This window comes from Engystomops pustulosus, chromosome 3 (assembly GCF_040894005.1).
Source record: "Engystomops pustulosus chromosome 3, aEngPut4.maternal, whole genome shotgun sequence".
NCBI lineage: Eukaryota > Metazoa > Chordata > Amphibia > Anura > Leptodactylidae > Engystomops > Engystomops pustulosus.
Window position 1 is genome coordinate 58,037,597 of NC_092413.1, and position 18,915 is coordinate 58,056,511.

Sequence of the window (18,915 nt, forward strand, 5' to 3'; positions counted from 1 at the left end):
TTGGGTAATTCATTAGTGACAATAACCAATATCTTGACCTTTATCCAAATCACCTGTTGATCAAAAGATGAGTCTCTGAGCACCATATTGTGATCAATGCATTTTATTCCTCACTATTCAGAGAAAACTGCTATTTCAGCAAAATTAAATAATATTGAAAATACAATTTATTAATATATTAAGGTGAATATTCTATCAGCATCTTTGTTTAAAGTTTCAAAACATATGCTATGAAAAAGACATGAGAAAATGTATAGGAGAAGTTTAACCTGACTCAGGTAGTCATAGAACAATTTGTCAAAAGATAGTGGTGAACAAAGTTGGATTGTAAAATCTGTCTTAGAAAATCCAATCTAGAAACGCCATTAGTTTTCAGACAGATGTAGTCTAAAATAGAGGTCAAACAGTGTCAGTAAAAGCAGTTTTCCCTATTTGGTAATCTCAAATGAGTGCGCAACTTTTTGTTTCATAGATGTATGCTTGGACAGATAGGTTAAGGTGAATGGGTGAGATTTCGGACATATCTAGAAATTATAGTGGTTCTCTATCCGGCTCTTTTCTACAAGACAAAAGAATCACCAAAAAATAAACAAATTTGTAAACCTGAAAGATTTTGTACAACTTACATAAATGCATTATTCCAAACAACCACTATGTTGATCTCGTTGTCTAACAGGTTGTCGTTTGAACCAGGATGGCCAAGTGGTTAAGGCGTTGGACTTAAGATCCAATGGATATATATCCGTGTGGGTTCGAACCCCACTCCTGGTAAAAGTTTTAACCTTGGACGTCTGGCAAATTGGTCTAGATTGAGTAATTCATTAGTGACAATTAACATTTTGTTCTTGACCTTTATCCAAATCACCTGTTGATCAAAAGATGAGTCTCTGAGCACCATATTGTGATCAATGCATTTTATTCCTCACTATTCAGAGAAAACTGCTATTTCAGCAAAATTAAATAATATTGAAAATACAATTTATTAATATATTCAGGTGAATATTCTATCAGCATCTTTGTTCAAAGTTTCAAAACATATGCTATGAAAAAGACATGAGAAAATGTATAGGAGAAGTTTAACCTGACTCAGGTAGTCATAGAACAATTTGTCAAAAGATAGTGTTGAACAAAGTTGGACTGTAAAATCTGTCTTAGAAAATCCAATCTAGAAACGCCATTAGTTTTCAGACAGATGTAGTCTAAAATAGAGGTCAAACAGTGTCAGTAAAAGCAGTTTTCCCTATTTGGTAATCTCAAATGAGTGTGCAACTTTTTGTTTCATAGATGTATGCTTGGACAGATAGGTTAAGGTGAATGGGTGAGATTTCGGACATATCTAGAAATTATAGTGGTTCTCTATCCGGCTCTTTTCTACAAAGACAAAAAAATCACCAAAAAATAAACAAATTTGTAAACCTGAATGATTTTGTACAAGTTACATGAATGCATTATTCCAAACAACCACTATGTTGATCTCGTTGTCTAACAGGTTGTCGTTCGAACCAGGATGGCCGAGTGGTTAAGGCGTTGGACTTAAGATCCAATGGATATATATCCGCGTGGGTTCGAACCCCACTCCTGGTAAAAGTTTTAACCTTGGACTTCTGGCAAATTGGTCTAGATTGGGTAATTCATTAGTGACAATAACCAATATCTTGACCTTTATCCAAATCACCTGTTGATCAAAAGATGAGTCTCTGAGCACCATATTGTGATCAATGCATTTTATTCCTCACTATTCAGAGAAAACTGCTATTTCAGCAAAATTAAATAATATTGAAAATACAATTTATTAATATATTCAGGTGAATATTCTATCAGCATCTTTGTTCAAAGTTTCAAAACATATGCTATGAAAAAGACATGAGAAAATGTATAGGAGAAGTTTAACCTGACTCAGGTAGTCATAGAACAATTTGTCAAAAGATAGTGGTGAACAAAGTTGGATTGTAAAATCTGTCTTAGAAAATCCAATCTAGAAACGCCATTAGTTTTCAGACAGATGTAGTCTAAAATAGAGGTCAAACAGTGTCAGTAAAAGCAGTTTTCCCTATTTGGTAATCTCAAATGAGTGCGCAACTTTTTGTTTCATAGATGTATGCTTGGACAGATAGGTTAAGGTGAATGGGTGAGATTTCGGACATATCTAGAAATTATAGTGGTTCTCTATCCGGCTCTTTTCTACAAGACAAAAGAATCACCAAAAAATAAACAAATTTGTAAACCTGAAAGATTTTGTACAACTTACATAAATGCATTATTCCAAACAACCACTATGTTGATCTCGTTGTCTAACAGGTTGTCGTTTGAACCAGGATGGCCGAGTGGTTAAGGCGTTGGACTTAAGATCCAATGGATATATATCCGTGTGGGTTCGAACCCCACTCCTGGTAAAAGTTTTAACCTTGGACGTCTGGCAAATTGGTCTAGATTGAGTAATTCATTAGTGACAATTAACATTTTGTTCTTGACCTTTATCCAAATCACCTGTTGATCAAAAGATGAGTCTCTGAGCACCATATTGTGATCAATGCATTTTATTCCTCACTATTCAGAGAAAACTGCTATTTCAGCAAAATTAAATAATATTGAAAATACAATTTATTAATATATTCAGGTGAATATTCTATCAGCATCTTTGTTCAAAGTTTCAAAACATATGCTATGAAAAAGACATGAAAAAATGTATAGGAGAAGTTTAACCTGACTCAGGTAGTCATAGAACAATTTGTCAAAAGATAGTGGTGAACAAAGTTGGATTGTAAAATCTGTCTTAGAAAATCCAATCTAGAAACGCCATTAGTTTTCAGACAGATGTAGTCTAAAATAGAGGTCAAACAGTGTCAGTAAAAGCAGTTTTCCCTATTTGGTAATCTCAAATGAGTGTGCAACTTTTTGTTTCATAGATGTATGCTTGGACAGATAGGTTAAGGTGAATGGGTGAGATTTCGGACATATCTAGAAATTATAGTGGTTCTCTATCCGGCTCTTTTCTACAAAGACAAAAAAATCACCAAAAAATAAACAAATTTGTAAACCTGAAAGATTTTGTACAACTTACATAAATGCATTATTCCAAACAACCACTATGTTGATCTCGTTGTCTAACAGGTTGTCGTTCGAACCAGGATGGCCGAGTGGTTAAGGCGTTGGACTTAAGATCCAATGGATATATATCCGTGTGGGTTCGAACCCCACTCCTGGTAAAAGTTTTAACCTTGGACGTCTGGCAAATTGGTCTAGATTGAGTAATTCATTAGTGACAATTAACATTTTGTTCTTGACCTTTATCCAAATCACCTGTTGATCAAAAGATGAGTCTCTGAGCACCATATTGTGATCAATGCATTTTATTCCTCACTATTCAGAGAAACTGCTATTTCAGCAAAATTAAATAATATTGAAAATACAATTTATTAATATATTCAGGTGAATATTCTATCAGCATCTTTGTTCAAAGTTTCAAAACATATGCTATGAAAAAGACATGAGAAAATGTATAGGAGAAGTTTAACCTGACTCAGGTAGTCATAGAACAATTTGTCAAAAGATAGTGGTGAACAAAGTTGGATTGTAAAATCTGTCTTAGAAAATCCAATCTAGAAACGCCATTAGTTTTCAGACAGATGTAGTCTAAAATAGAGGTCAAACAGTGTCAGTAAAAGCAGTTTTCCCTATTTGGTAATCTCAAATGAGTGCGCAACTTTTTGTTTCATAGATGTATGCTTGGACAGATAGGTTAAGGTGAATGGGTGAGATTTCGGACATATCTAGAAATTATAGTGGTTCTCTATCCGGCTCTTTTCTACAAGACAAAAGAATCACCAAAAAATAAACAAATTTGTAAACCTGAAAGATTTTGTACAACTTACATAAATGCATTATTCCAAACAACCACTATGTTGATCTCGTTGTCTAACAGGTTGTTGTCCGAACCAGGATGGCCGAGTGGTTAAGGCATTGGACTTAAGATCCAATGGATATATATCCGCGTGGGTTCGAACCCCACTCCTGGTAAAAGTTTTAACCTTGGACGTCTGGCAAATTGGTCTAGATTGAGTAATTCATTAGTGACAATTAACATTTTGTTCTTGACCTTTATCCAAATCACCTGTTGATCAAAAGATGAGTCTCTGAGCACCATATTGTGATCAATGCATTTTATTCCTCACTATTCAGAGAAAACTGCTATTTCAGCAAAATTAAATAATATTGAAAATACAATTTATTAATATATTCAGGTGAATATTCTATCAGCATCTTTGTTCAAAGTTTCAAAACATATGCTATGAAAAAGACATGAGAAAATGTATAGGAGAAGTTTAACCTGACTCAGGTAGTCATAGAACAATTTGTCAAAAGATAGTGTTGAACAAAGTTGGACTGTAAAATCTGTCTTAGAAAATCCAATCTAGAAACGCCATTAGTTTTCAGACAGATGTAGTCTAAAATAGAGGTCAAACAGTGTCAGTAAAAGCAGTTTTCCCTATTTGGTAATCTCAAATGAGTGTGCAACTTTTTGTTTCATAGATGTATGCTTGGACAGATAGGTTAAGGTGAATGGGTGAGATTTCGGACATATCTAGAAATTATAGTGGTTCTCTATCCGGCTCTTTTCTACAAAGACAAAAAAATCACCAAAAAATAAACAAATTTGTAAACCTGAATGATTTTGTACAAGTTACATGAATGCATTATTCCAAACAACCACTATGTTGATCTCGTTGTCTAACAGGTTGTCGTTCGAGCCAGGATGGCCGAGTGGTTAAGGCGTTGGACTTAAGATCCAATGGATATATATCCGCGTGGGTTCGAACCCCACTCCTGGTAAAAGTTTTAACCTTGGACTTCTGGCAAATTGGTCTAGATTGGGTAATTCATTAGTGACAATAACCAATATCTTGACCTTTATCCAAATCACCTGTTGATCAAAAGATGAGTCTCTGAGCACCATATTGTGATCAATGCATTTTATTCCTCACTATTCAGAGAAAACTGCTATTTCAGCAAAATTAAATAATATTGAAAATACAATTTATTAATATATTCAGGTGAATATTCTATCAGCATCTTTGTTCAAAGTTTCAAAACATATGCTATGAAAAAGACATGAGAAAATGTATAGGAGAAGTTTAACCTGACTCAGGTAGTCATAGAACAATTTGTCAAAAGATAGTGGTGAACAAAGTTGGATTGTAAAATCTGTCTTAGAAAATCCAATCTAGAAACGCCATTAGTTTTCAGACAGATGTAGTCTAAAATAGAGGTCAAACAGTGTCAGTAAAAGCAGTTTTCCCTATTTGGTAATCTCAAATGAGTGCGCAACTTTTTGTTTCATAGATGTATGCTTGGACAGATAGGTTAAGGTGAATGGGTGAGATTTCGGACATATCTAGAAATTATAGTGGTTCTCTATCCGGCTCTTTTCTACAAAGACAAAAAAATCACCAAAAAATAAACAAATTTGTAAACCTGAATGATTTTGTAAAAGTTACATGAATGCATTATTCCAAACAACCACTATGTTGATCTCGTTGTCTAACAGGTGGCCGTTCGAACCAGGATGGCCGAGTGGTTAAGGCGTTGGACTTAAGATCCAATGGATATATATCCGTGTGGGTTCGAACCCCACTCCTGGTAAAAGTTTTAACCTTGGACTTCTGGCAAATTGGTCTAGATTGGGTAATTCATTAGTGACAATAACCAATATCTTGACCTTTATCCAAATCACCTGTTGATCAAAAGATGAGTCTCTGAGCACCATATTGTGATCAATGCATTTTATTCCTCACTATTCAGAGAAAACTGCTATTTCAGCAAAATTAAATAATATTGAAAATACAATTTATTAATATATTCAGGTGAATATTCTATCAGCATCTTTGTTCAAAGTTTCAAAACATATGCTATGAAAAAGACATGAGAAAATGTATAGGAGAAGTTTAACCTGACTCAGGTAGTCATAGAACAATTTGTCAAAAGATAGTGGTGAACAAAGTTGGATTGTAAAATCTGTCTTAGAAAATCCAATCTAGAAACGCCATTAGTTTTCAGACAGATGTAGTCTAAAATAGAGGTCAAACAGTGTCAGTAAAAGCAGTTTTCCCTATTTGGTAATCTCAAATGAGTGTGCAACTTTTTGTTTCATAGATGTATGCTTGGACAGATAGGTTAAGGTGAATGGGTGAGATTTCGGACATATCTAGAAATTATAGTGGTTCTCTATCCGGCTCTTTTCTACAAGACAAAAGAATCACCAAAAAATAAACAAATTTGTAAACCTGAAAGATTTTGTACAACTTACATAAATGCATTATTCCAAACAACCACTATGTTGATCTCGTTGTCTAACAGGTTGTCGTTCGAACCAGGATGGCCGAGTGGTTAAGGCGTTGGACTTAAGATCCAATGGATATATATCCGTGTGGGTTCGAACCCCACTCCTGGTAAAAGTTTTAACCTTGGACGTCTGGCAAATTGGTCTAGATTGAGTAATTCATTAGTGACAATTAACATTTTGTTCTTGACCTTTATCCAAATCACCTGTTGATCAAAAGATGAGTCTCTGAGCACCATATTGTGATCAATGCATTTTATTCCTCACTATTCAGAGAAAACTGCTATTTCAGCAAAATTAAATAATATTGAAAATACAATTTATTAACATATTCAGGTGAATATTCTATCAGCATCTTTGTTCAAAGTTTCAAAACATATGCTATGAAAAAGACATGAGAAAATGTATAGGAGAAGTTTAACCTGACTCAGGTAGTCATAGAACAATTTGTCAAAAGATAGTGTTGAACAAAGTTGGACTGTAAAATCTGTCTTAGAAAATCCAATCTAGAAACGCCATTAGTTTTCAGACAGATGTAGTCTAAAATAGAGGTCAAACAGTGTCAGTAAAAGCAGTTTTCCCTATTTGGTAATCTCAAATGAGTGTGCAACTTTTTGTTTCATAGATGTATGCTTGGACAGATAGGTTAAGGTGAATGGGTGAGATTTCGGACATATCTAGAAATTATAGTGGTTCTCTATCCGGCTCTTTTCTACAAAGACAAAAAAATCACCAAAAAATAAACAAATTTGTAAACCTGAATGATTTTGTACAAGTTACATGAATGCATTATTCCAAACAACCACTATGTTGATCTCGTTGTCTAACAGGTTGTCGTTCGAACCAGGATGGCCGAGTGGTTAAGGCGTTGGACTTAAGATCCAATGGATATATATCCGTGTGGGTTCGATCCCCACTCCTGGTAAAAGTTTTAACCTTGGACTTCTGGCAAATTGGTCTAGATTGGGTAATTCATTAGTGACAATAACCAATATCTTGACCTTTATCCAAATCACCTGTTGATCAAAAGATGAGTCTCTGAGCACCATATTGTGATCAATGCATTTTATTCCTCACTATTCAGAGAAAACTGCTATTTCAGCAAAATTAAATAATATTGAAAATACAATTTATTAATATATTCAGGTGAATATTCTATCAGCATCTTTGTTCAAAGTTTCAAAACATATGCTATGAAAAAGACATGAGAAAATGTATAGGAGAAGTTTAACCTGACTCAGGTAGTCATAGAACAATTTGTCAAAAGATAGTGGTGAACAAAGTTGGATTGTAAAATCTGTCTTAGAAAATCCAATCTAGAAACGCCATTAGTTTTCAGACAGATGTAGTCTAAAATAGAGGTGAAACAGTGTCAGTAAAAGCAGTTTTCCCTATTTGGTAATCTCAAATGAGTGCGCAACTTTTTGTTTCATAGATGTATGCTTGGACAGATAGGTTAAGGTGAATGGGTGAGATTTCGGACATATCTAGAAATTATAGTGGTTCTCTATCCGGCTCTTTTCTACAAAGACAAAAAAATCACCAAAAAATAAACAAATTTGTAAACCTGAATGATTTTGTACAAGTTACATGAATGCATTATTCCAAACAACCACTATGTTGATCTCGTTGTCTAACAGGTTGTCGTTCGAACCAGGATGGCCGAGTGGTTAAGGCGTTGGACTTAAGATCCAATGGATATATATATCCGCGTAGGTTCGATCCCCACTCCTGGTCTAGATTGGGTAATTCATTAGTGACAATAACCAATATCTTGACCTTTATCCAAATCACCTGTTGATCAAAAGATGAGTCTCTGAGCACCATATTGTGATCAATGCATTTTATTCCTCACTATTCAGAGAAAACTGCTATTTCAGCAAAATTAAATAATATTGAAAATACAATTTATTAATATATTCAGGTGAATATTCTATCAGCATCTTTGTTCAAAGTTTCAAAACATATGCTATGAAAAAGACATGAGAAAATGTATAGGAGAAGTTTAACCTGACTCAGGTAGTCATAGAACAATTTGTCAAAAGATAGTGGTGAACAAAGTTGGATTGTAAAATCTGTCTTAGAAAATCCAATCTAGAAACGCCATTAGTTTTCAGACAGATGTAGTCTAAAATAGAGGTGAAACAGTGTCAGTAAAAGCAGTTTTCCCTATTTGGTAATCTCAAATGAGTGCGCAACTTTTTGTTTCATAGATGTATGCTTGGACAGATAGGTTAAGGTGAATGGGTGAGATTTCGGACATATCTAGAAATTATAGTGGTTCTCTATCCGGCTCTTTTCTACAAAGACAAAAAAATCACCAAAAAATAAACAAATTTGTAAACCTGAATGATTTTGTACAAGTTACATGAATGCATTATTCCAAACAACCACTATGTTGATCTCGTTGTCTAACAGGTTGTCGTTCGAACCAGGATGGCCGAGTGGTTAAGGCGTTGGACTTAAGATCCAATGGATATATATATCCGCGTAGGTTCGAACCCCACTCCTGGTAAAAGTTTCAACCTTGGACTTCTGGCAAATTGGTCTAGATTGGGTAATTCATTAGTGACAATAACCAATATCTTGACCTTTATCCAAATCACCTGTTGATCAAAAGATGAGTCTCTGAGCACCATATTGTGATCAATGCATTTTATTCCTCACTATTCAGAGAAAACTGCTATTTCAGCAAAATTAAATAATATTGAAAATACAATTTATTAATATATTCAGGTGAATATTCTATCAGCATCTTTGTTCAAAGTTTCAAAACATATGCTATGAAAAAGACATGAGAAAATGTATAGGAGAAGTTTAACCTGACTCAGGTAGTCATAGAACAATTTGTCAAAAGATAGTGGTGAACAAAGTTGGATTGTAAAATCTGTCTTAGAAAATCCAATCTAGAAACGCCATTAGTTTTCAGACAGATGTAGTCTAAAATAGAGGTCAAACAGTGTCAGTAAAAGCAGTTTTCCCTATTTGGTAATCTCAAATGAGTGCGCAACTTTTTGTTTCATAGATGTATGCTTGGACAGATAGGTTAAGGTGAATGGGTGAGATTTCGGACATATCTAGAAATTATAGTGGTTCTCTATCCGGCTCTTTTCTACAAGACAAAAGAATCACCAAAAAATAAACAAATTTGTAAACCTGAAAGATTTTGTACAACTTACATAAATGCATTATTCCAAACAACCACTATGTTGATCTCGTTGTCTAACAGGTTGTCGTTCGAACCAGGATGGCCGAGTGGTTAAGGCGTTGGACTTAAGATCCAATGGATATATATCCGTGTGGGTTCGAACCCCACTCCTGGTCAAAGTTTTAACCTTGGACGTCTGGCAAATTGTTCTAGATTGAGTAATTCATTAGTGACAATTAACATTTTGTTCTTGACCTTTATCCAAATCACCTGTTGATCAAAAGATGAGTCTCTGAGCACCATATTGTGATCAATGCATTTTATTCCTCACTATTCAGAGAAAACTGCTATTTCAGCAAAATTAAATAATATTGAAAATACAATTTAATAATATATTCAGGTGAATATTCTATCAGCATCTTTGTTCAAAGTTTCAAAACATATGCTATGAAAAAGACATGAGAAAATGTATAGGAGAAGTTTAACCTGACTCAGGTAGTCATAGAACAATTTGTCAAAAGATAGTGGTGAACAAAGTTGGATTGTAAAATCTGTCTTAGAAAATCCAATCTAGAAACGCCATTAGTTTTCAGACAGATGTAGTCTAAAATAGAGGTCAAACAGTGTCAGTAAAAGCAGTTTTCCCTATTTGGTAATCTCAAATGAGTGCGCAACTTTTTGTTTCATAGATGTATGCTTGGACAGATAGGTTAAGGTGAATGGGTGAGATTTCGGACATATCTAGAAATTATAGTGGTTCTCTATCCGGCTCTTTTCTACAAGACAAAAGAATCACCAAAAAATAAACAAATTTGTAAACCTGAAAGATTTTGTACAACTTACATAAATGCATTATTCCAAACAACCACTATGTTGATCTCGTTGTCTAACAGGTTGTTGTCCGAACCAGGATGGCCGAGTGGTTAAGGCGTTGGACTTAAGATCCAATGGATATATATCCGCGTGGGTTCGAACCCCACTCCTGGTAAAAGTTTTAACCTTGGACGTCTGGCAAATTGGTCTAGATTGAGTAATTCATTAGTGACAATTAACATTTTGTTCTTGACCTTTATCCAAATCACCTGTTGATCAAAAGATGAGTCTCTGAGCATCATATTGTGATCAATGCATTTTATTCCTCACTATTCAGAGAAAACTGCTATTTCAGCAAAATTAAATAATATTGAAAATACAATTTATTAATATATTCAGGTGAATATTCTATCAGCATCTTTGTTCAAAGTTTCAAAACATATGCTATGAAAAAGACATGAGAAAATGTATAGGAGAAGTTTAACCTGACTCAGGTAGTCATAGAACAATTTGTCAAAAGATAGTGTTGAACAAAGTTGGACTGTAAAATCTGTCTTAGAAAATCCAATCTAGAAACGCCATTAGTTTTCAGACAGATGTAGTCTAAAATAGAGGTCAAACAGTGTCAGTAAAAGCAGTTTTCCCTATTTGGTAATCTCAAATGAGTGTGCAACTTTTTGTTTCATAGATGTATGCTTGGACAGATAGGTTAAGGTGAATGGGTGAGATTTCGGACATATCTAGAAATTATAGTGGTTCTCTATCCGGCTCTTTTCTACAAAGACAAAAAAATCACCAAAAAATAAACAAATTTGTAAACCTGAATGATTTTGTACAAGTTACATGAATGCATTATTCCAAACAACCACTATGTTGATCTCGTTGTCTAACAGGTTGTCGTTCGAACCAGGATGGCCGAGTGGTTAAGGCGTTGGACTTAAGATCCAATGGATATATATCCGCGTGGGTTCGAACCCCACTCCTGGTAAAAGTTTTAACCTTGGACTTCTGGCAAATTGGTCTAGATTGGGTAATTCATTAGTGACAATAACCAATATCTTGACCTTTATCCAAATCACCTGTTGATCAAAAGATGAGTCTCTGAGCACCATATTGTGATCAATGCATTTTATTCCTCACTATTCAGAGTAAACTGCTATTTCAGCAAAATTAAATAATATTGAAAATACAATTTATTAATATATTCAGGTGAATATTCTATCAGCATCTTTGTTCAAAGTTTCAAAACATATGCTATGAAAAAGACATGAGAAAATGTATAGGAGAAGTTTAACCTGACTCAGGTAGTCATAGAACAATTTGTCAAAAGATAGTGGTGAACAAAGTTGGATTGTAAAATCTGTCTTAGAAAATCCAATCTAGAAACGCCATTAGTTTTCAGACAGATGTAGTCTAAAATAGAGGTCAAACAGTGTCAGTAAAAGCAGTTTTCCCTATTTGGTAATCTCAAATGAGTGCGCAACTTTTTGTTTCATAGATGTATGCTTGGACAGATAGGTTAAGGTGAATGGGTGAGATTTCGGACATATCTAGAAATTATAGTGGTTCTCTATCCGGCTCTTTTCTACAAGACAAAAGAATCACCAAAAAATAAACAAATTTGTAAACCTGAAAGATTTTGTACAACTTACATAAATGCATTATTCCAAACAACCACTATGTTGATCTCGTTGTCTAACAGGTTGTCGTTCGAACCAGGATGGCCGAGTGGTTAAGGCGTTGGACTTAAGATCCAATGGATATATATCCGTGTGGGTTCGAACCCCACTCCTGGTCAAAGTTTTAACCTTGGACGTCTGGCAAATTGGTCTAGATTGAGTAATTCATTAGTGACAATTAACATTTTGTTCTTGACCTTTATCCAAATCACCTGTTGATCAAAAGATGAGTCTCTGAGCACCATATTGTGATCAATGCATTTTATTCCTCACTATTCAGAGAAAACTGCTATTTCAGCAAAATTAAATAATATTGAAAATACAATTTATTAATATATTCAGGTGAATATTCTATCAGCATCTTTGTTCAAAGTTTCAAAACATATGCTATGAAAAAGACATGAGAAAATGTATAGGAGAAGTTTAACCTGACTCAGGTAGTCATAGAACAATTTGTCAAAAGATAGTGGTGAACAAAGTTGGACTGTAAAATCTGTCTTAGAAAATCCAATCTAGAAACGCCATTAGTTTTCAGACAGATGTAGTCTAAAATAGAGGTCAAACAGTGTCAGTAAAAGCAGTTTTCCCTATTTGGTATTCTCAAATGAGTGCGCAACTTTTTGTTTCATAGATGTATGCTTGGACAGATAGGTTAAGGTGAATGGGTGAGATTTCGGACATATCTAGAAATTATAGTGGTTCTCTATCCGGCTCTTTTCTACAAGACAAAAGAATCACCAAAAAATAAACAAATTTGTAAACCTGAAAGATTTTGTACAACTTACATAAATGCATTATTCCAAACAACCACTATGTTGATCTCGTTGTCTAACAGGTTGTCGTTCGAACCAGGATGGCCGAGTGGTTAAGGCGTTGGACTTAAGATCCAATGGATATATATCCGTGTGGGTTCGAACCCCACTCCTGGTCAAAGTTTTAACCTTGGACGTCTGGCAAATTGGTCTAGATTGAGTAATTCATTAGTGACAATTAACATTTTGTTCTTGACCTTTATCCAAATCACCTGTTGATCAAAAGATGAGTCTCTGAGCACCATATTGTGATCAATGCATTTTATTCCTCACTATTCAGAGAAAACTGCTATTTCAGCAAAATTAAATAATATTGAAAATACAATTTATTAATATATTCAGGTGAATATTCTATCAGCATCTTTGTTCAAAGTTTCAAAACATATGCTATGAAAAAGACATGAGAAAATGTATAGGAGAAGTTTAACCTGACTCAGGTAGTCATAGAACAATTTGTCAAAAGATAGTGGTGAACAAAGTTGGACTGTAAAATCTGTCTTAGAAAATCCAATCTAGAAACGCCATTAGTTTTCAGACAGATGTAGTCTAAAAAAAGACGTCAAACAGTGTCAGTAAAAGCAGTTTTCCCTATTTGGTAATCTCAAATGAGTGCGCAACTTTTTGTTTCATAGATGTATGCTTGGACAGATAGGTTAAGGTGAATGGGTGAGATTTCGGACATATCTAGAAATTATAGTGGTTCTCTATCCGGCTCTTTTCTACAAGGACAAAAGAATCACCAAAAAATAAACAAATTTGTAAACCTGAAAGATTTTGTACAACTTACATAAATGCATTATTCCAAACAACCACTATGTTGATCTCGTTGTCTAACAGGTTGTTGTCCGAACCAGGATGGCCGAGTGGTTAAGGCGTTGGACTTAAGATCCAATGGATATATATCCGCGTGGGTTCGAACCCCACTCCTGGTAAAAGTTTTAACCTTGGACGTCTGGCAAATTGGTCTAGATTGAGTAATTCATTAGTGACAATTAACATTTTGTTCTTGACCTTTATCCAAATCACCTGTTGATCAAAAGATGATTCTCTGAGCACCATATTGTGATCAATGCATTTTATTCCTCACTATTCAGAGAAAACTGCTATTTCAGCAAAATTAAATAATATTGAAAATACAATTTATTAATATATTCAGGTGAATATTCTATCAGCATCTTTGTTCAAAGTTTCAAAACATATGCTATGAAAAAGACATGAGAAAATGTATAGGAGAAGTTTAACCTGACTCAGGTAGTCATAGAACAATTTGTCAAAAGATAGTGGTGAACAAAGTTAGACTGTAAAATCTGTCTTAGAAAATCCAATCTAGAAACGCCATTAGTTTTCAGACAGATGTAGTCTAAAAAAAGACGTCAAACAGTGTCAGTAAAAGCAGTTTTCCCTATTTGGTAATCTCAAATGAGTGTGCAACTTTTTGTTTCATAGATGTATGCTTGGACAGATAGGTTAAGGCGAATGGGTGAGATTTCGGACATATCTAGAAATTATAGTGGTTCTCTATCCGGCTCTTTTCTACAAAGACAAAAAAATCACCAAAAAATAAACAAATTTGTAAACCTGAATGATTTTGTACAACTTACATGAATGCATTATTCCAAACAACCACTATGTTGATCTCGGAGTCTAACGAGTTGTCGTTTGAACTAGGATGGCCGAGTGGTTAAGGCGTTGGACTTAAGATCCAATGGATATATATCCGCGTGGGTTCGAACCCCACTCCTGATAAAAGTTTTAACCTTGGACGTCTGGCAAATTGGTCTAGATTGAGTAATTCATTAGTGACAATTAACATTTTGTTCTTGACCTTTATCCAAATCACCTGTTGATCAAAAGATGAGTCTCTGAGCACCATATTGTGATCAATGCATTTTATTCCTCACTATTCAGAGAAAACTGCTATTTCAGCAAAATTAAATAATATTGAAAATACAATTTATTAATATATTCAGGTGAATATTCTATCAGCATCTTTGTTCAAAGTTTCAAAACATATGCTATGAAAAAGACATGAGAAAATGTATAGGAGAAGTTTAACCTGACTCAGGTAGTCATAGAACAATTTGTCAAAAGATAGTGGTGAACAAAGTTGGACTGTAAAATCTATCTTAGAAAATCCAATCTAGAAACGCCATTAGTTTTCAGACAGATGTAGTCTAAAATAGAGGTCAAACAGTGTCAGTAAAAGCAGTTTTCCCTATTTGGTAATCTCAAATGAGTGTGCAACTTTTTGTTTCATAGATGTATGCTTGGACAGATAGGTTAAGGTGAATGGGTGAGATTTCGGACATATCTAGAAATTATAGTGGTTCTCTATCCGGCTCTTTTCTACAAAGACAAAAAAATCACCAAAAAATAAACAAATTTGTAAACCTGAATGATTTTGTACAAGTTACATGAATGCATTATTCCAAACAACCACTATGTTGATCTCGTTGTCTAACAGGTTGTCGTTCGAACCAGGATGGCCGAGTGGTTAAGGCGTTGGACTTAAGATCCAATGGATATATATCCGCGTGGGTTCGAACCCCACTCCTGGTAAAAGTTTTAACCTTGGACTTCTGGCAAATTGGTCTAGATTGGGTAATTCATTAGTGACAATAACCAATATCTTGACCTTTATCCAAATCACCTGTTGATCAAAAGATGAGTCTCTGAGCACCATATTGTGATCAATGCATTTTATTCCTCACTATTCAGAGAAAACTGCTATTTCAGCAAAATTAAATAATATTGAAAATACAATTTATTAATATATTCAGGTGAATATTCTATCAGCATCTTTGTTCAAAGTTTCAAAACATATGCTATGAAAAAGACATGAGAAAATGTATAGGAGAAGTTTAACCTGACTCAGGTAGTCATAGAACAATTTGTCAAAAGATAGTGGTGAACAAAGTTGGACTGTAAAATCTGTCTTAGAAAATCCAATCTAGAAACGCCATTAGTTTTCAGACAGATGTAGTCTAAAATAGAGGTCAAACAGTGTCAGTAAAAGCAGTTTTCCCTATTTGGTAATCTCAAATGAGTGTGCAACTTTTTGTTTCATAGATGTATGCTTGGACAGATAGGTTAAGGTGAATGGGTGAGATTTCGGACATATCTAGAAATTATAGTGGTTCTCTATCCGGCTCTTTTCTACAAAGACAAAAAAATCACCAAAAAATAAACAAATTTGTAAACCTGAATGATTTTGTACAAGTTACATGAATGCATTATTCCAAACAACCACTATGTTGATCTCGTTGTCTAACAGGTTGTCGTTCGAACCAGGATGGCCGAGTGGTTAAGGCGTTGGACTTAAGATCCAATGGATATATATCGGCGTGGGTTCGAACCCCACTCCTGGTAAAAGTTTTAACCTTGGACTTCTGGCAAATTGGTCTAGATTGGGTAATTCATTAGTGACAATAACCAATATCTTGACCTTTATCCAAATCACCTGTTGATCAAAAGATGAGTCTCTGAGCACCATATTGTGATCAATGCATTTTATTCCTCACTATTCAGAGAAAACTGCTATTTCAGCAAAATTAAATAATATTGAAAATACAATTTATTAATATATTCAGGTGAATATTCTATCAGCATCTTTGTTTAAAGTTTCAAAACATATGCTATGAAAAAGACATGAGAAAATGTATAGGAGAAGTTTAACCTGACTCAGGTAGTCATAGAACAATTTGTCAAAAGATAGTGGTGAACAAAGTTGGATTGTAAAATCTGTCTTAGAAAATCCAATCTAGAAACGCCATTAGTTTTCAGACAGATGTAGTCTAAAATAGAGGTCAAACAGTGTCAGTAAAAGCAGTTTTCCCTATTTGGTAATCTCAAATGAGTGCGCAACTTTTTGTTTCATAGATGTATGCTTGGACAGATAGGTTAAGGTGAATGGGTGAGATTTCGGACATATCTAGAAATTATAGTGGTTCTCTATCCGGCTCTTTTCTACAAGACAAAAGAATCACCAAAAAATAAACAAATTTGTAAACCTGAAAGATTTTGTACAACTTACATAAATGCATTATTCCAAACAACCACTATGTTGATCTCATTGTCTAACAGGTTGTCGTTCGAACCAGGATGGCCGAGTGGTTAAGGCGTTGGACTTAAGATCCAATGGATATATATCCGTGTGGGTTCGAACCCCACTCCTGGTCAAAGTTTTAACCTTGGACGTCTGGCAAATTGGTCTAGATTGAGTAATTCATTAGTGACAATTAACATTTTGTTCTTGACCTTTATCCAAATCACCTGTTGATCAAAAGATGAGTCTCTGAGCACCATATTGTGATCAATGCATTTTATTCCTCACTATTCAGAGAAAACTGCTATTTCAGCAAAATTAAATAATATTGAAAATACAATTTATTAATATATTCAGGTGAATATTCTATCAGCATCTTTGTTCAAAGTTTCAAAACATATGCTATGAAAAAGACATGAGAAAATTTATAGGAGAAGTTTAACCTGACTCAGGTAGTCATAGAACAATTTGTCAAAAGATAGTGTTGAACAAAGTTGGACTGTAAAATCTGTCTTAGAAAATCCAATCTAGAAACGCCATTAGTTTTCAGACAGATGTAGTCTAAAATAGAGGTCAAACAGTGTCAGTAAAAGCAGTTTTCCCTATTTGGTAATCTCAAATGAGTGTGCAACTTTTTGTTTCATAGATGTATGCTTGGACAGATAGGTTAAGGTGAATGGGTGAGATTTCGGACATATCTAGAAATTATAGTGGTTCTCTATCCGGCTCTTTTCTACAAAGACAAAAAAATCACCAAAAAATAAACAAATTTGTAAACCTGAATGATTTTGTACAAGTTACATGAATGCATTATTCCAAACAACCACTATGTTGATCTCGTTGTCTAACAGGTTGTCGTTTGAACCAGGATGGCCGAGTGGTTAAGGCGTTGGACTTAAGATCCAATGGATATATATCCGTGTGGGTTCGATCCCCACTCCTGGTAAAAGTTTTAACCTTGGACTTCTGGCAAATTGGTCTAGATTGGGTAATTCATTAGTGACAATAACCAATATCTTGACCTTTATCCAAATCACCTGTTGATCAAAAGATGAGTCTCTGAGCACCATATTGTGATCAATGCATTTTATTCCTCACTATTCAGAGAAAACTGCTATTTCAGCAAAATTAAATAATATTGAAAATACAATTTATTAATATATTCAGGTGAATATTCTATCAGCATCTTTGTTCAAAGTTTCAAAACATATGCTATGAAAAAGACATGAGAAAATGTATAGGAGAAGTTTAACCTGACTCAGGTAGTCATAGAACAATTTGTCAAAAGATAGTGGTGAACAAAGTTGGATTGTAAAATCTGTCTTAGAAAATCCAATCTAGAAACGCCATTAGTTTTCAGACAGATGTAGTCTAAAATAGAGGTGAAACAGTGTCAGTAAAAGCAGTTTTCCCTATTTGGTAATCTCAAATGAGTGCGCAACTTTTTGTTTCATAGATGTATGCTTGGACAGATAGGTTAAGGTGAATGGGTGAGATTTCGGACATATCTAGAAATTATAGTGGTTCTCTATCCGGCTCTTTTCTACAAAGACAAAAAAATCACCAAAAAATAAACAAATTTGTAAACCTGAAAGATTTTGTACAACTTACATAAATGCATTATTCCAAACAACCACTATGTTGATCTCGTTGTCTAACAGGTTGTTGTCCGAACCAGGATGGCCGAGTGGTTAAGGCGTTGGACTTAAGATCCAATGGATATATATCCGCGTGGGTTCGAACCCCACTCCTGGTAAAAGTTTTAACCTTGGACGTCTGGCAAATTGGTCTAGATTGAGTAATTCATTAGTGACAATTAACATTTTGTTCTTGACCTTTATCCAAATCACCTGTTGATCAAAAGATGATTCTCTGAGCACCATATTGTGATCAATGCATTTTATTCCTCACTATTCAGAGAAAACTGCTATTTCAGCAAAATTAAATAATATTGAAAATACAATTTATTAATATATTCAGGTGAATATTCTATCAGCATCTTTGTTCAAAGTTTCAAAACATATGCTATGAAAAAGACATGAGAAAATGTATAGGAGAAGTTTAACCTGACTCAGGTAGTC

At 34.4% G+C, this 18,915-nt stretch overlaps 23 non-coding genes across 23 annotated transcripts; all 23 read left to right on the forward strand.

Moving 5' to 3' along the window:
• The first annotated feature begins 688 nt into the window (after positions 1 to 688).
• Positions 689 to 771, forward strand: TRNAL-UAA (transfer RNA leucine (anticodon UAA)). Its single transcript has one exon. It is a non-coding gene; the product is annotated as a tRNA-Leu (tRNA).
• Positions 772 to 1,501: 730 nt separating this feature from the next.
• TRNAL-UAA (transfer RNA leucine (anticodon UAA)) lies at positions 1,502 to 1,584 on the forward strand. The gene has a single exon. It is a non-coding gene; the product is annotated as a tRNA-Leu (tRNA).
• A 726-nt stretch (positions 1,585 to 2,310) lies between these two features.
• TRNAL-UAA (transfer RNA leucine (anticodon UAA)) lies at positions 2,311 to 2,393 on the forward strand. Its single transcript has one exon. It is a non-coding gene; the product is annotated as a tRNA-Leu (tRNA).
• Positions 2,394 to 3,123: 730 nt separating this feature from the next.
• On the forward strand, positions 3,124 to 3,206 carry TRNAL-UAA (transfer RNA leucine (anticodon UAA)). Its single transcript has one exon. It is a non-coding gene; the product is annotated as a tRNA-Leu (tRNA).
• A 728-nt stretch (positions 3,207 to 3,934) lies between these two features.
• On the forward strand, positions 3,935 to 4,017 carry TRNAL-UAA (transfer RNA leucine (anticodon UAA)). Its single transcript has one exon. It is a non-coding gene; the product is annotated as a tRNA-Leu (tRNA).
• Positions 4,018 to 4,747: 730 nt separating this feature from the next.
• TRNAL-UAA (transfer RNA leucine (anticodon UAA)) lies at positions 4,748 to 4,830 on the forward strand. The gene has a single exon. It is a non-coding gene; the product is annotated as a tRNA-Leu (tRNA).
• Positions 4,831 to 5,557: 727 nt separating this feature from the next.
• Positions 5,558 to 5,640, forward strand: TRNAL-UAA (transfer RNA leucine (anticodon UAA)). The gene has a single exon. It is a non-coding gene; the product is annotated as a tRNA-Leu (tRNA).
• Positions 5,641 to 6,366: 726 nt separating this feature from the next.
• On the forward strand, positions 6,367 to 6,449 carry TRNAL-UAA (transfer RNA leucine (anticodon UAA)). Its single transcript has one exon. It is a non-coding gene; the product is annotated as a tRNA-Leu (tRNA).
• Positions 6,450 to 7,179: 730 nt separating this feature from the next.
• On the forward strand, positions 7,180 to 7,262 carry TRNAL-UAA (transfer RNA leucine (anticodon UAA)). The gene has a single exon. It is a non-coding gene; the product is annotated as a tRNA-Leu (tRNA).
• A 727-nt stretch (positions 7,263 to 7,989) lies between these two features.
• TRNAL-UAA (transfer RNA leucine (anticodon UAA)) lies at positions 7,990 to 8,074 on the forward strand. Its single transcript has one exon. It is a non-coding gene; the product is annotated as a tRNA-Leu (tRNA).
• Positions 8,075 to 8,767: 693 nt separating this feature from the next.
• On the forward strand, positions 8,768 to 8,852 carry TRNAL-UAA (transfer RNA leucine (anticodon UAA)). Its single transcript has one exon. It is a non-coding gene; the product is annotated as a tRNA-Leu (tRNA).
• Positions 8,853 to 9,578: 726 nt separating this feature from the next.
• Positions 9,579 to 9,661, forward strand: TRNAL-UAA (transfer RNA leucine (anticodon UAA)). The gene has a single exon. It is a non-coding gene; the product is annotated as a tRNA-Leu (tRNA).
• A 729-nt stretch (positions 9,662 to 10,390) lies between these two features.
• On the forward strand, positions 10,391 to 10,473 carry TRNAL-UAA (transfer RNA leucine (anticodon UAA)). The gene has a single exon. It is a non-coding gene; the product is annotated as a tRNA-Leu (tRNA).
• A 730-nt stretch (positions 10,474 to 11,203) lies between these two features.
• Positions 11,204 to 11,286, forward strand: TRNAL-UAA (transfer RNA leucine (anticodon UAA)). Its single transcript has one exon. It is a non-coding gene; the product is annotated as a tRNA-Leu (tRNA).
• A 726-nt stretch (positions 11,287 to 12,012) lies between these two features.
• Positions 12,013 to 12,095, forward strand: TRNAL-UAA (transfer RNA leucine (anticodon UAA)). The gene has a single exon. It is a non-coding gene; the product is annotated as a tRNA-Leu (tRNA).
• A 729-nt stretch (positions 12,096 to 12,824) lies between these two features.
• TRNAL-UAA (transfer RNA leucine (anticodon UAA)) lies at positions 12,825 to 12,907 on the forward strand. The gene has a single exon. It is a non-coding gene; the product is annotated as a tRNA-Leu (tRNA).
• Positions 12,908 to 13,638: 731 nt separating this feature from the next.
• TRNAL-UAA (transfer RNA leucine (anticodon UAA)) lies at positions 13,639 to 13,721 on the forward strand. The gene has a single exon. It is a non-coding gene; the product is annotated as a tRNA-Leu (tRNA).
• Positions 13,722 to 14,452: 731 nt separating this feature from the next.
• TRNAL-UAA (transfer RNA leucine (anticodon UAA)) lies at positions 14,453 to 14,535 on the forward strand. The gene has a single exon. It is a non-coding gene; the product is annotated as a tRNA-Leu (tRNA).
• A 730-nt stretch (positions 14,536 to 15,265) lies between these two features.
• TRNAL-UAA (transfer RNA leucine (anticodon UAA)) lies at positions 15,266 to 15,348 on the forward strand. The gene has a single exon. It is a non-coding gene; the product is annotated as a tRNA-Leu (tRNA).
• Positions 15,349 to 16,075: 727 nt separating this feature from the next.
• On the forward strand, positions 16,076 to 16,158 carry TRNAL-UAA (transfer RNA leucine (anticodon UAA)). The gene has a single exon. It is a non-coding gene; the product is annotated as a tRNA-Leu (tRNA).
• A 726-nt stretch (positions 16,159 to 16,884) lies between these two features.
• Positions 16,885 to 16,967, forward strand: TRNAL-UAA (transfer RNA leucine (anticodon UAA)). Its single transcript has one exon. It is a non-coding gene; the product is annotated as a tRNA-Leu (tRNA).
• Positions 16,968 to 17,697: 730 nt separating this feature from the next.
• On the forward strand, positions 17,698 to 17,780 carry TRNAL-UAA (transfer RNA leucine (anticodon UAA)). Its single transcript has one exon. It is a non-coding gene; the product is annotated as a tRNA-Leu (tRNA).
• Positions 17,781 to 18,507: 727 nt separating this feature from the next.
• TRNAL-UAA (transfer RNA leucine (anticodon UAA)) lies at positions 18,508 to 18,590 on the forward strand. The gene has a single exon. It is a non-coding gene; the product is annotated as a tRNA-Leu (tRNA).
• The last annotated feature ends 325 nt before the right edge of the window (positions 18,591 to 18,915 follow it).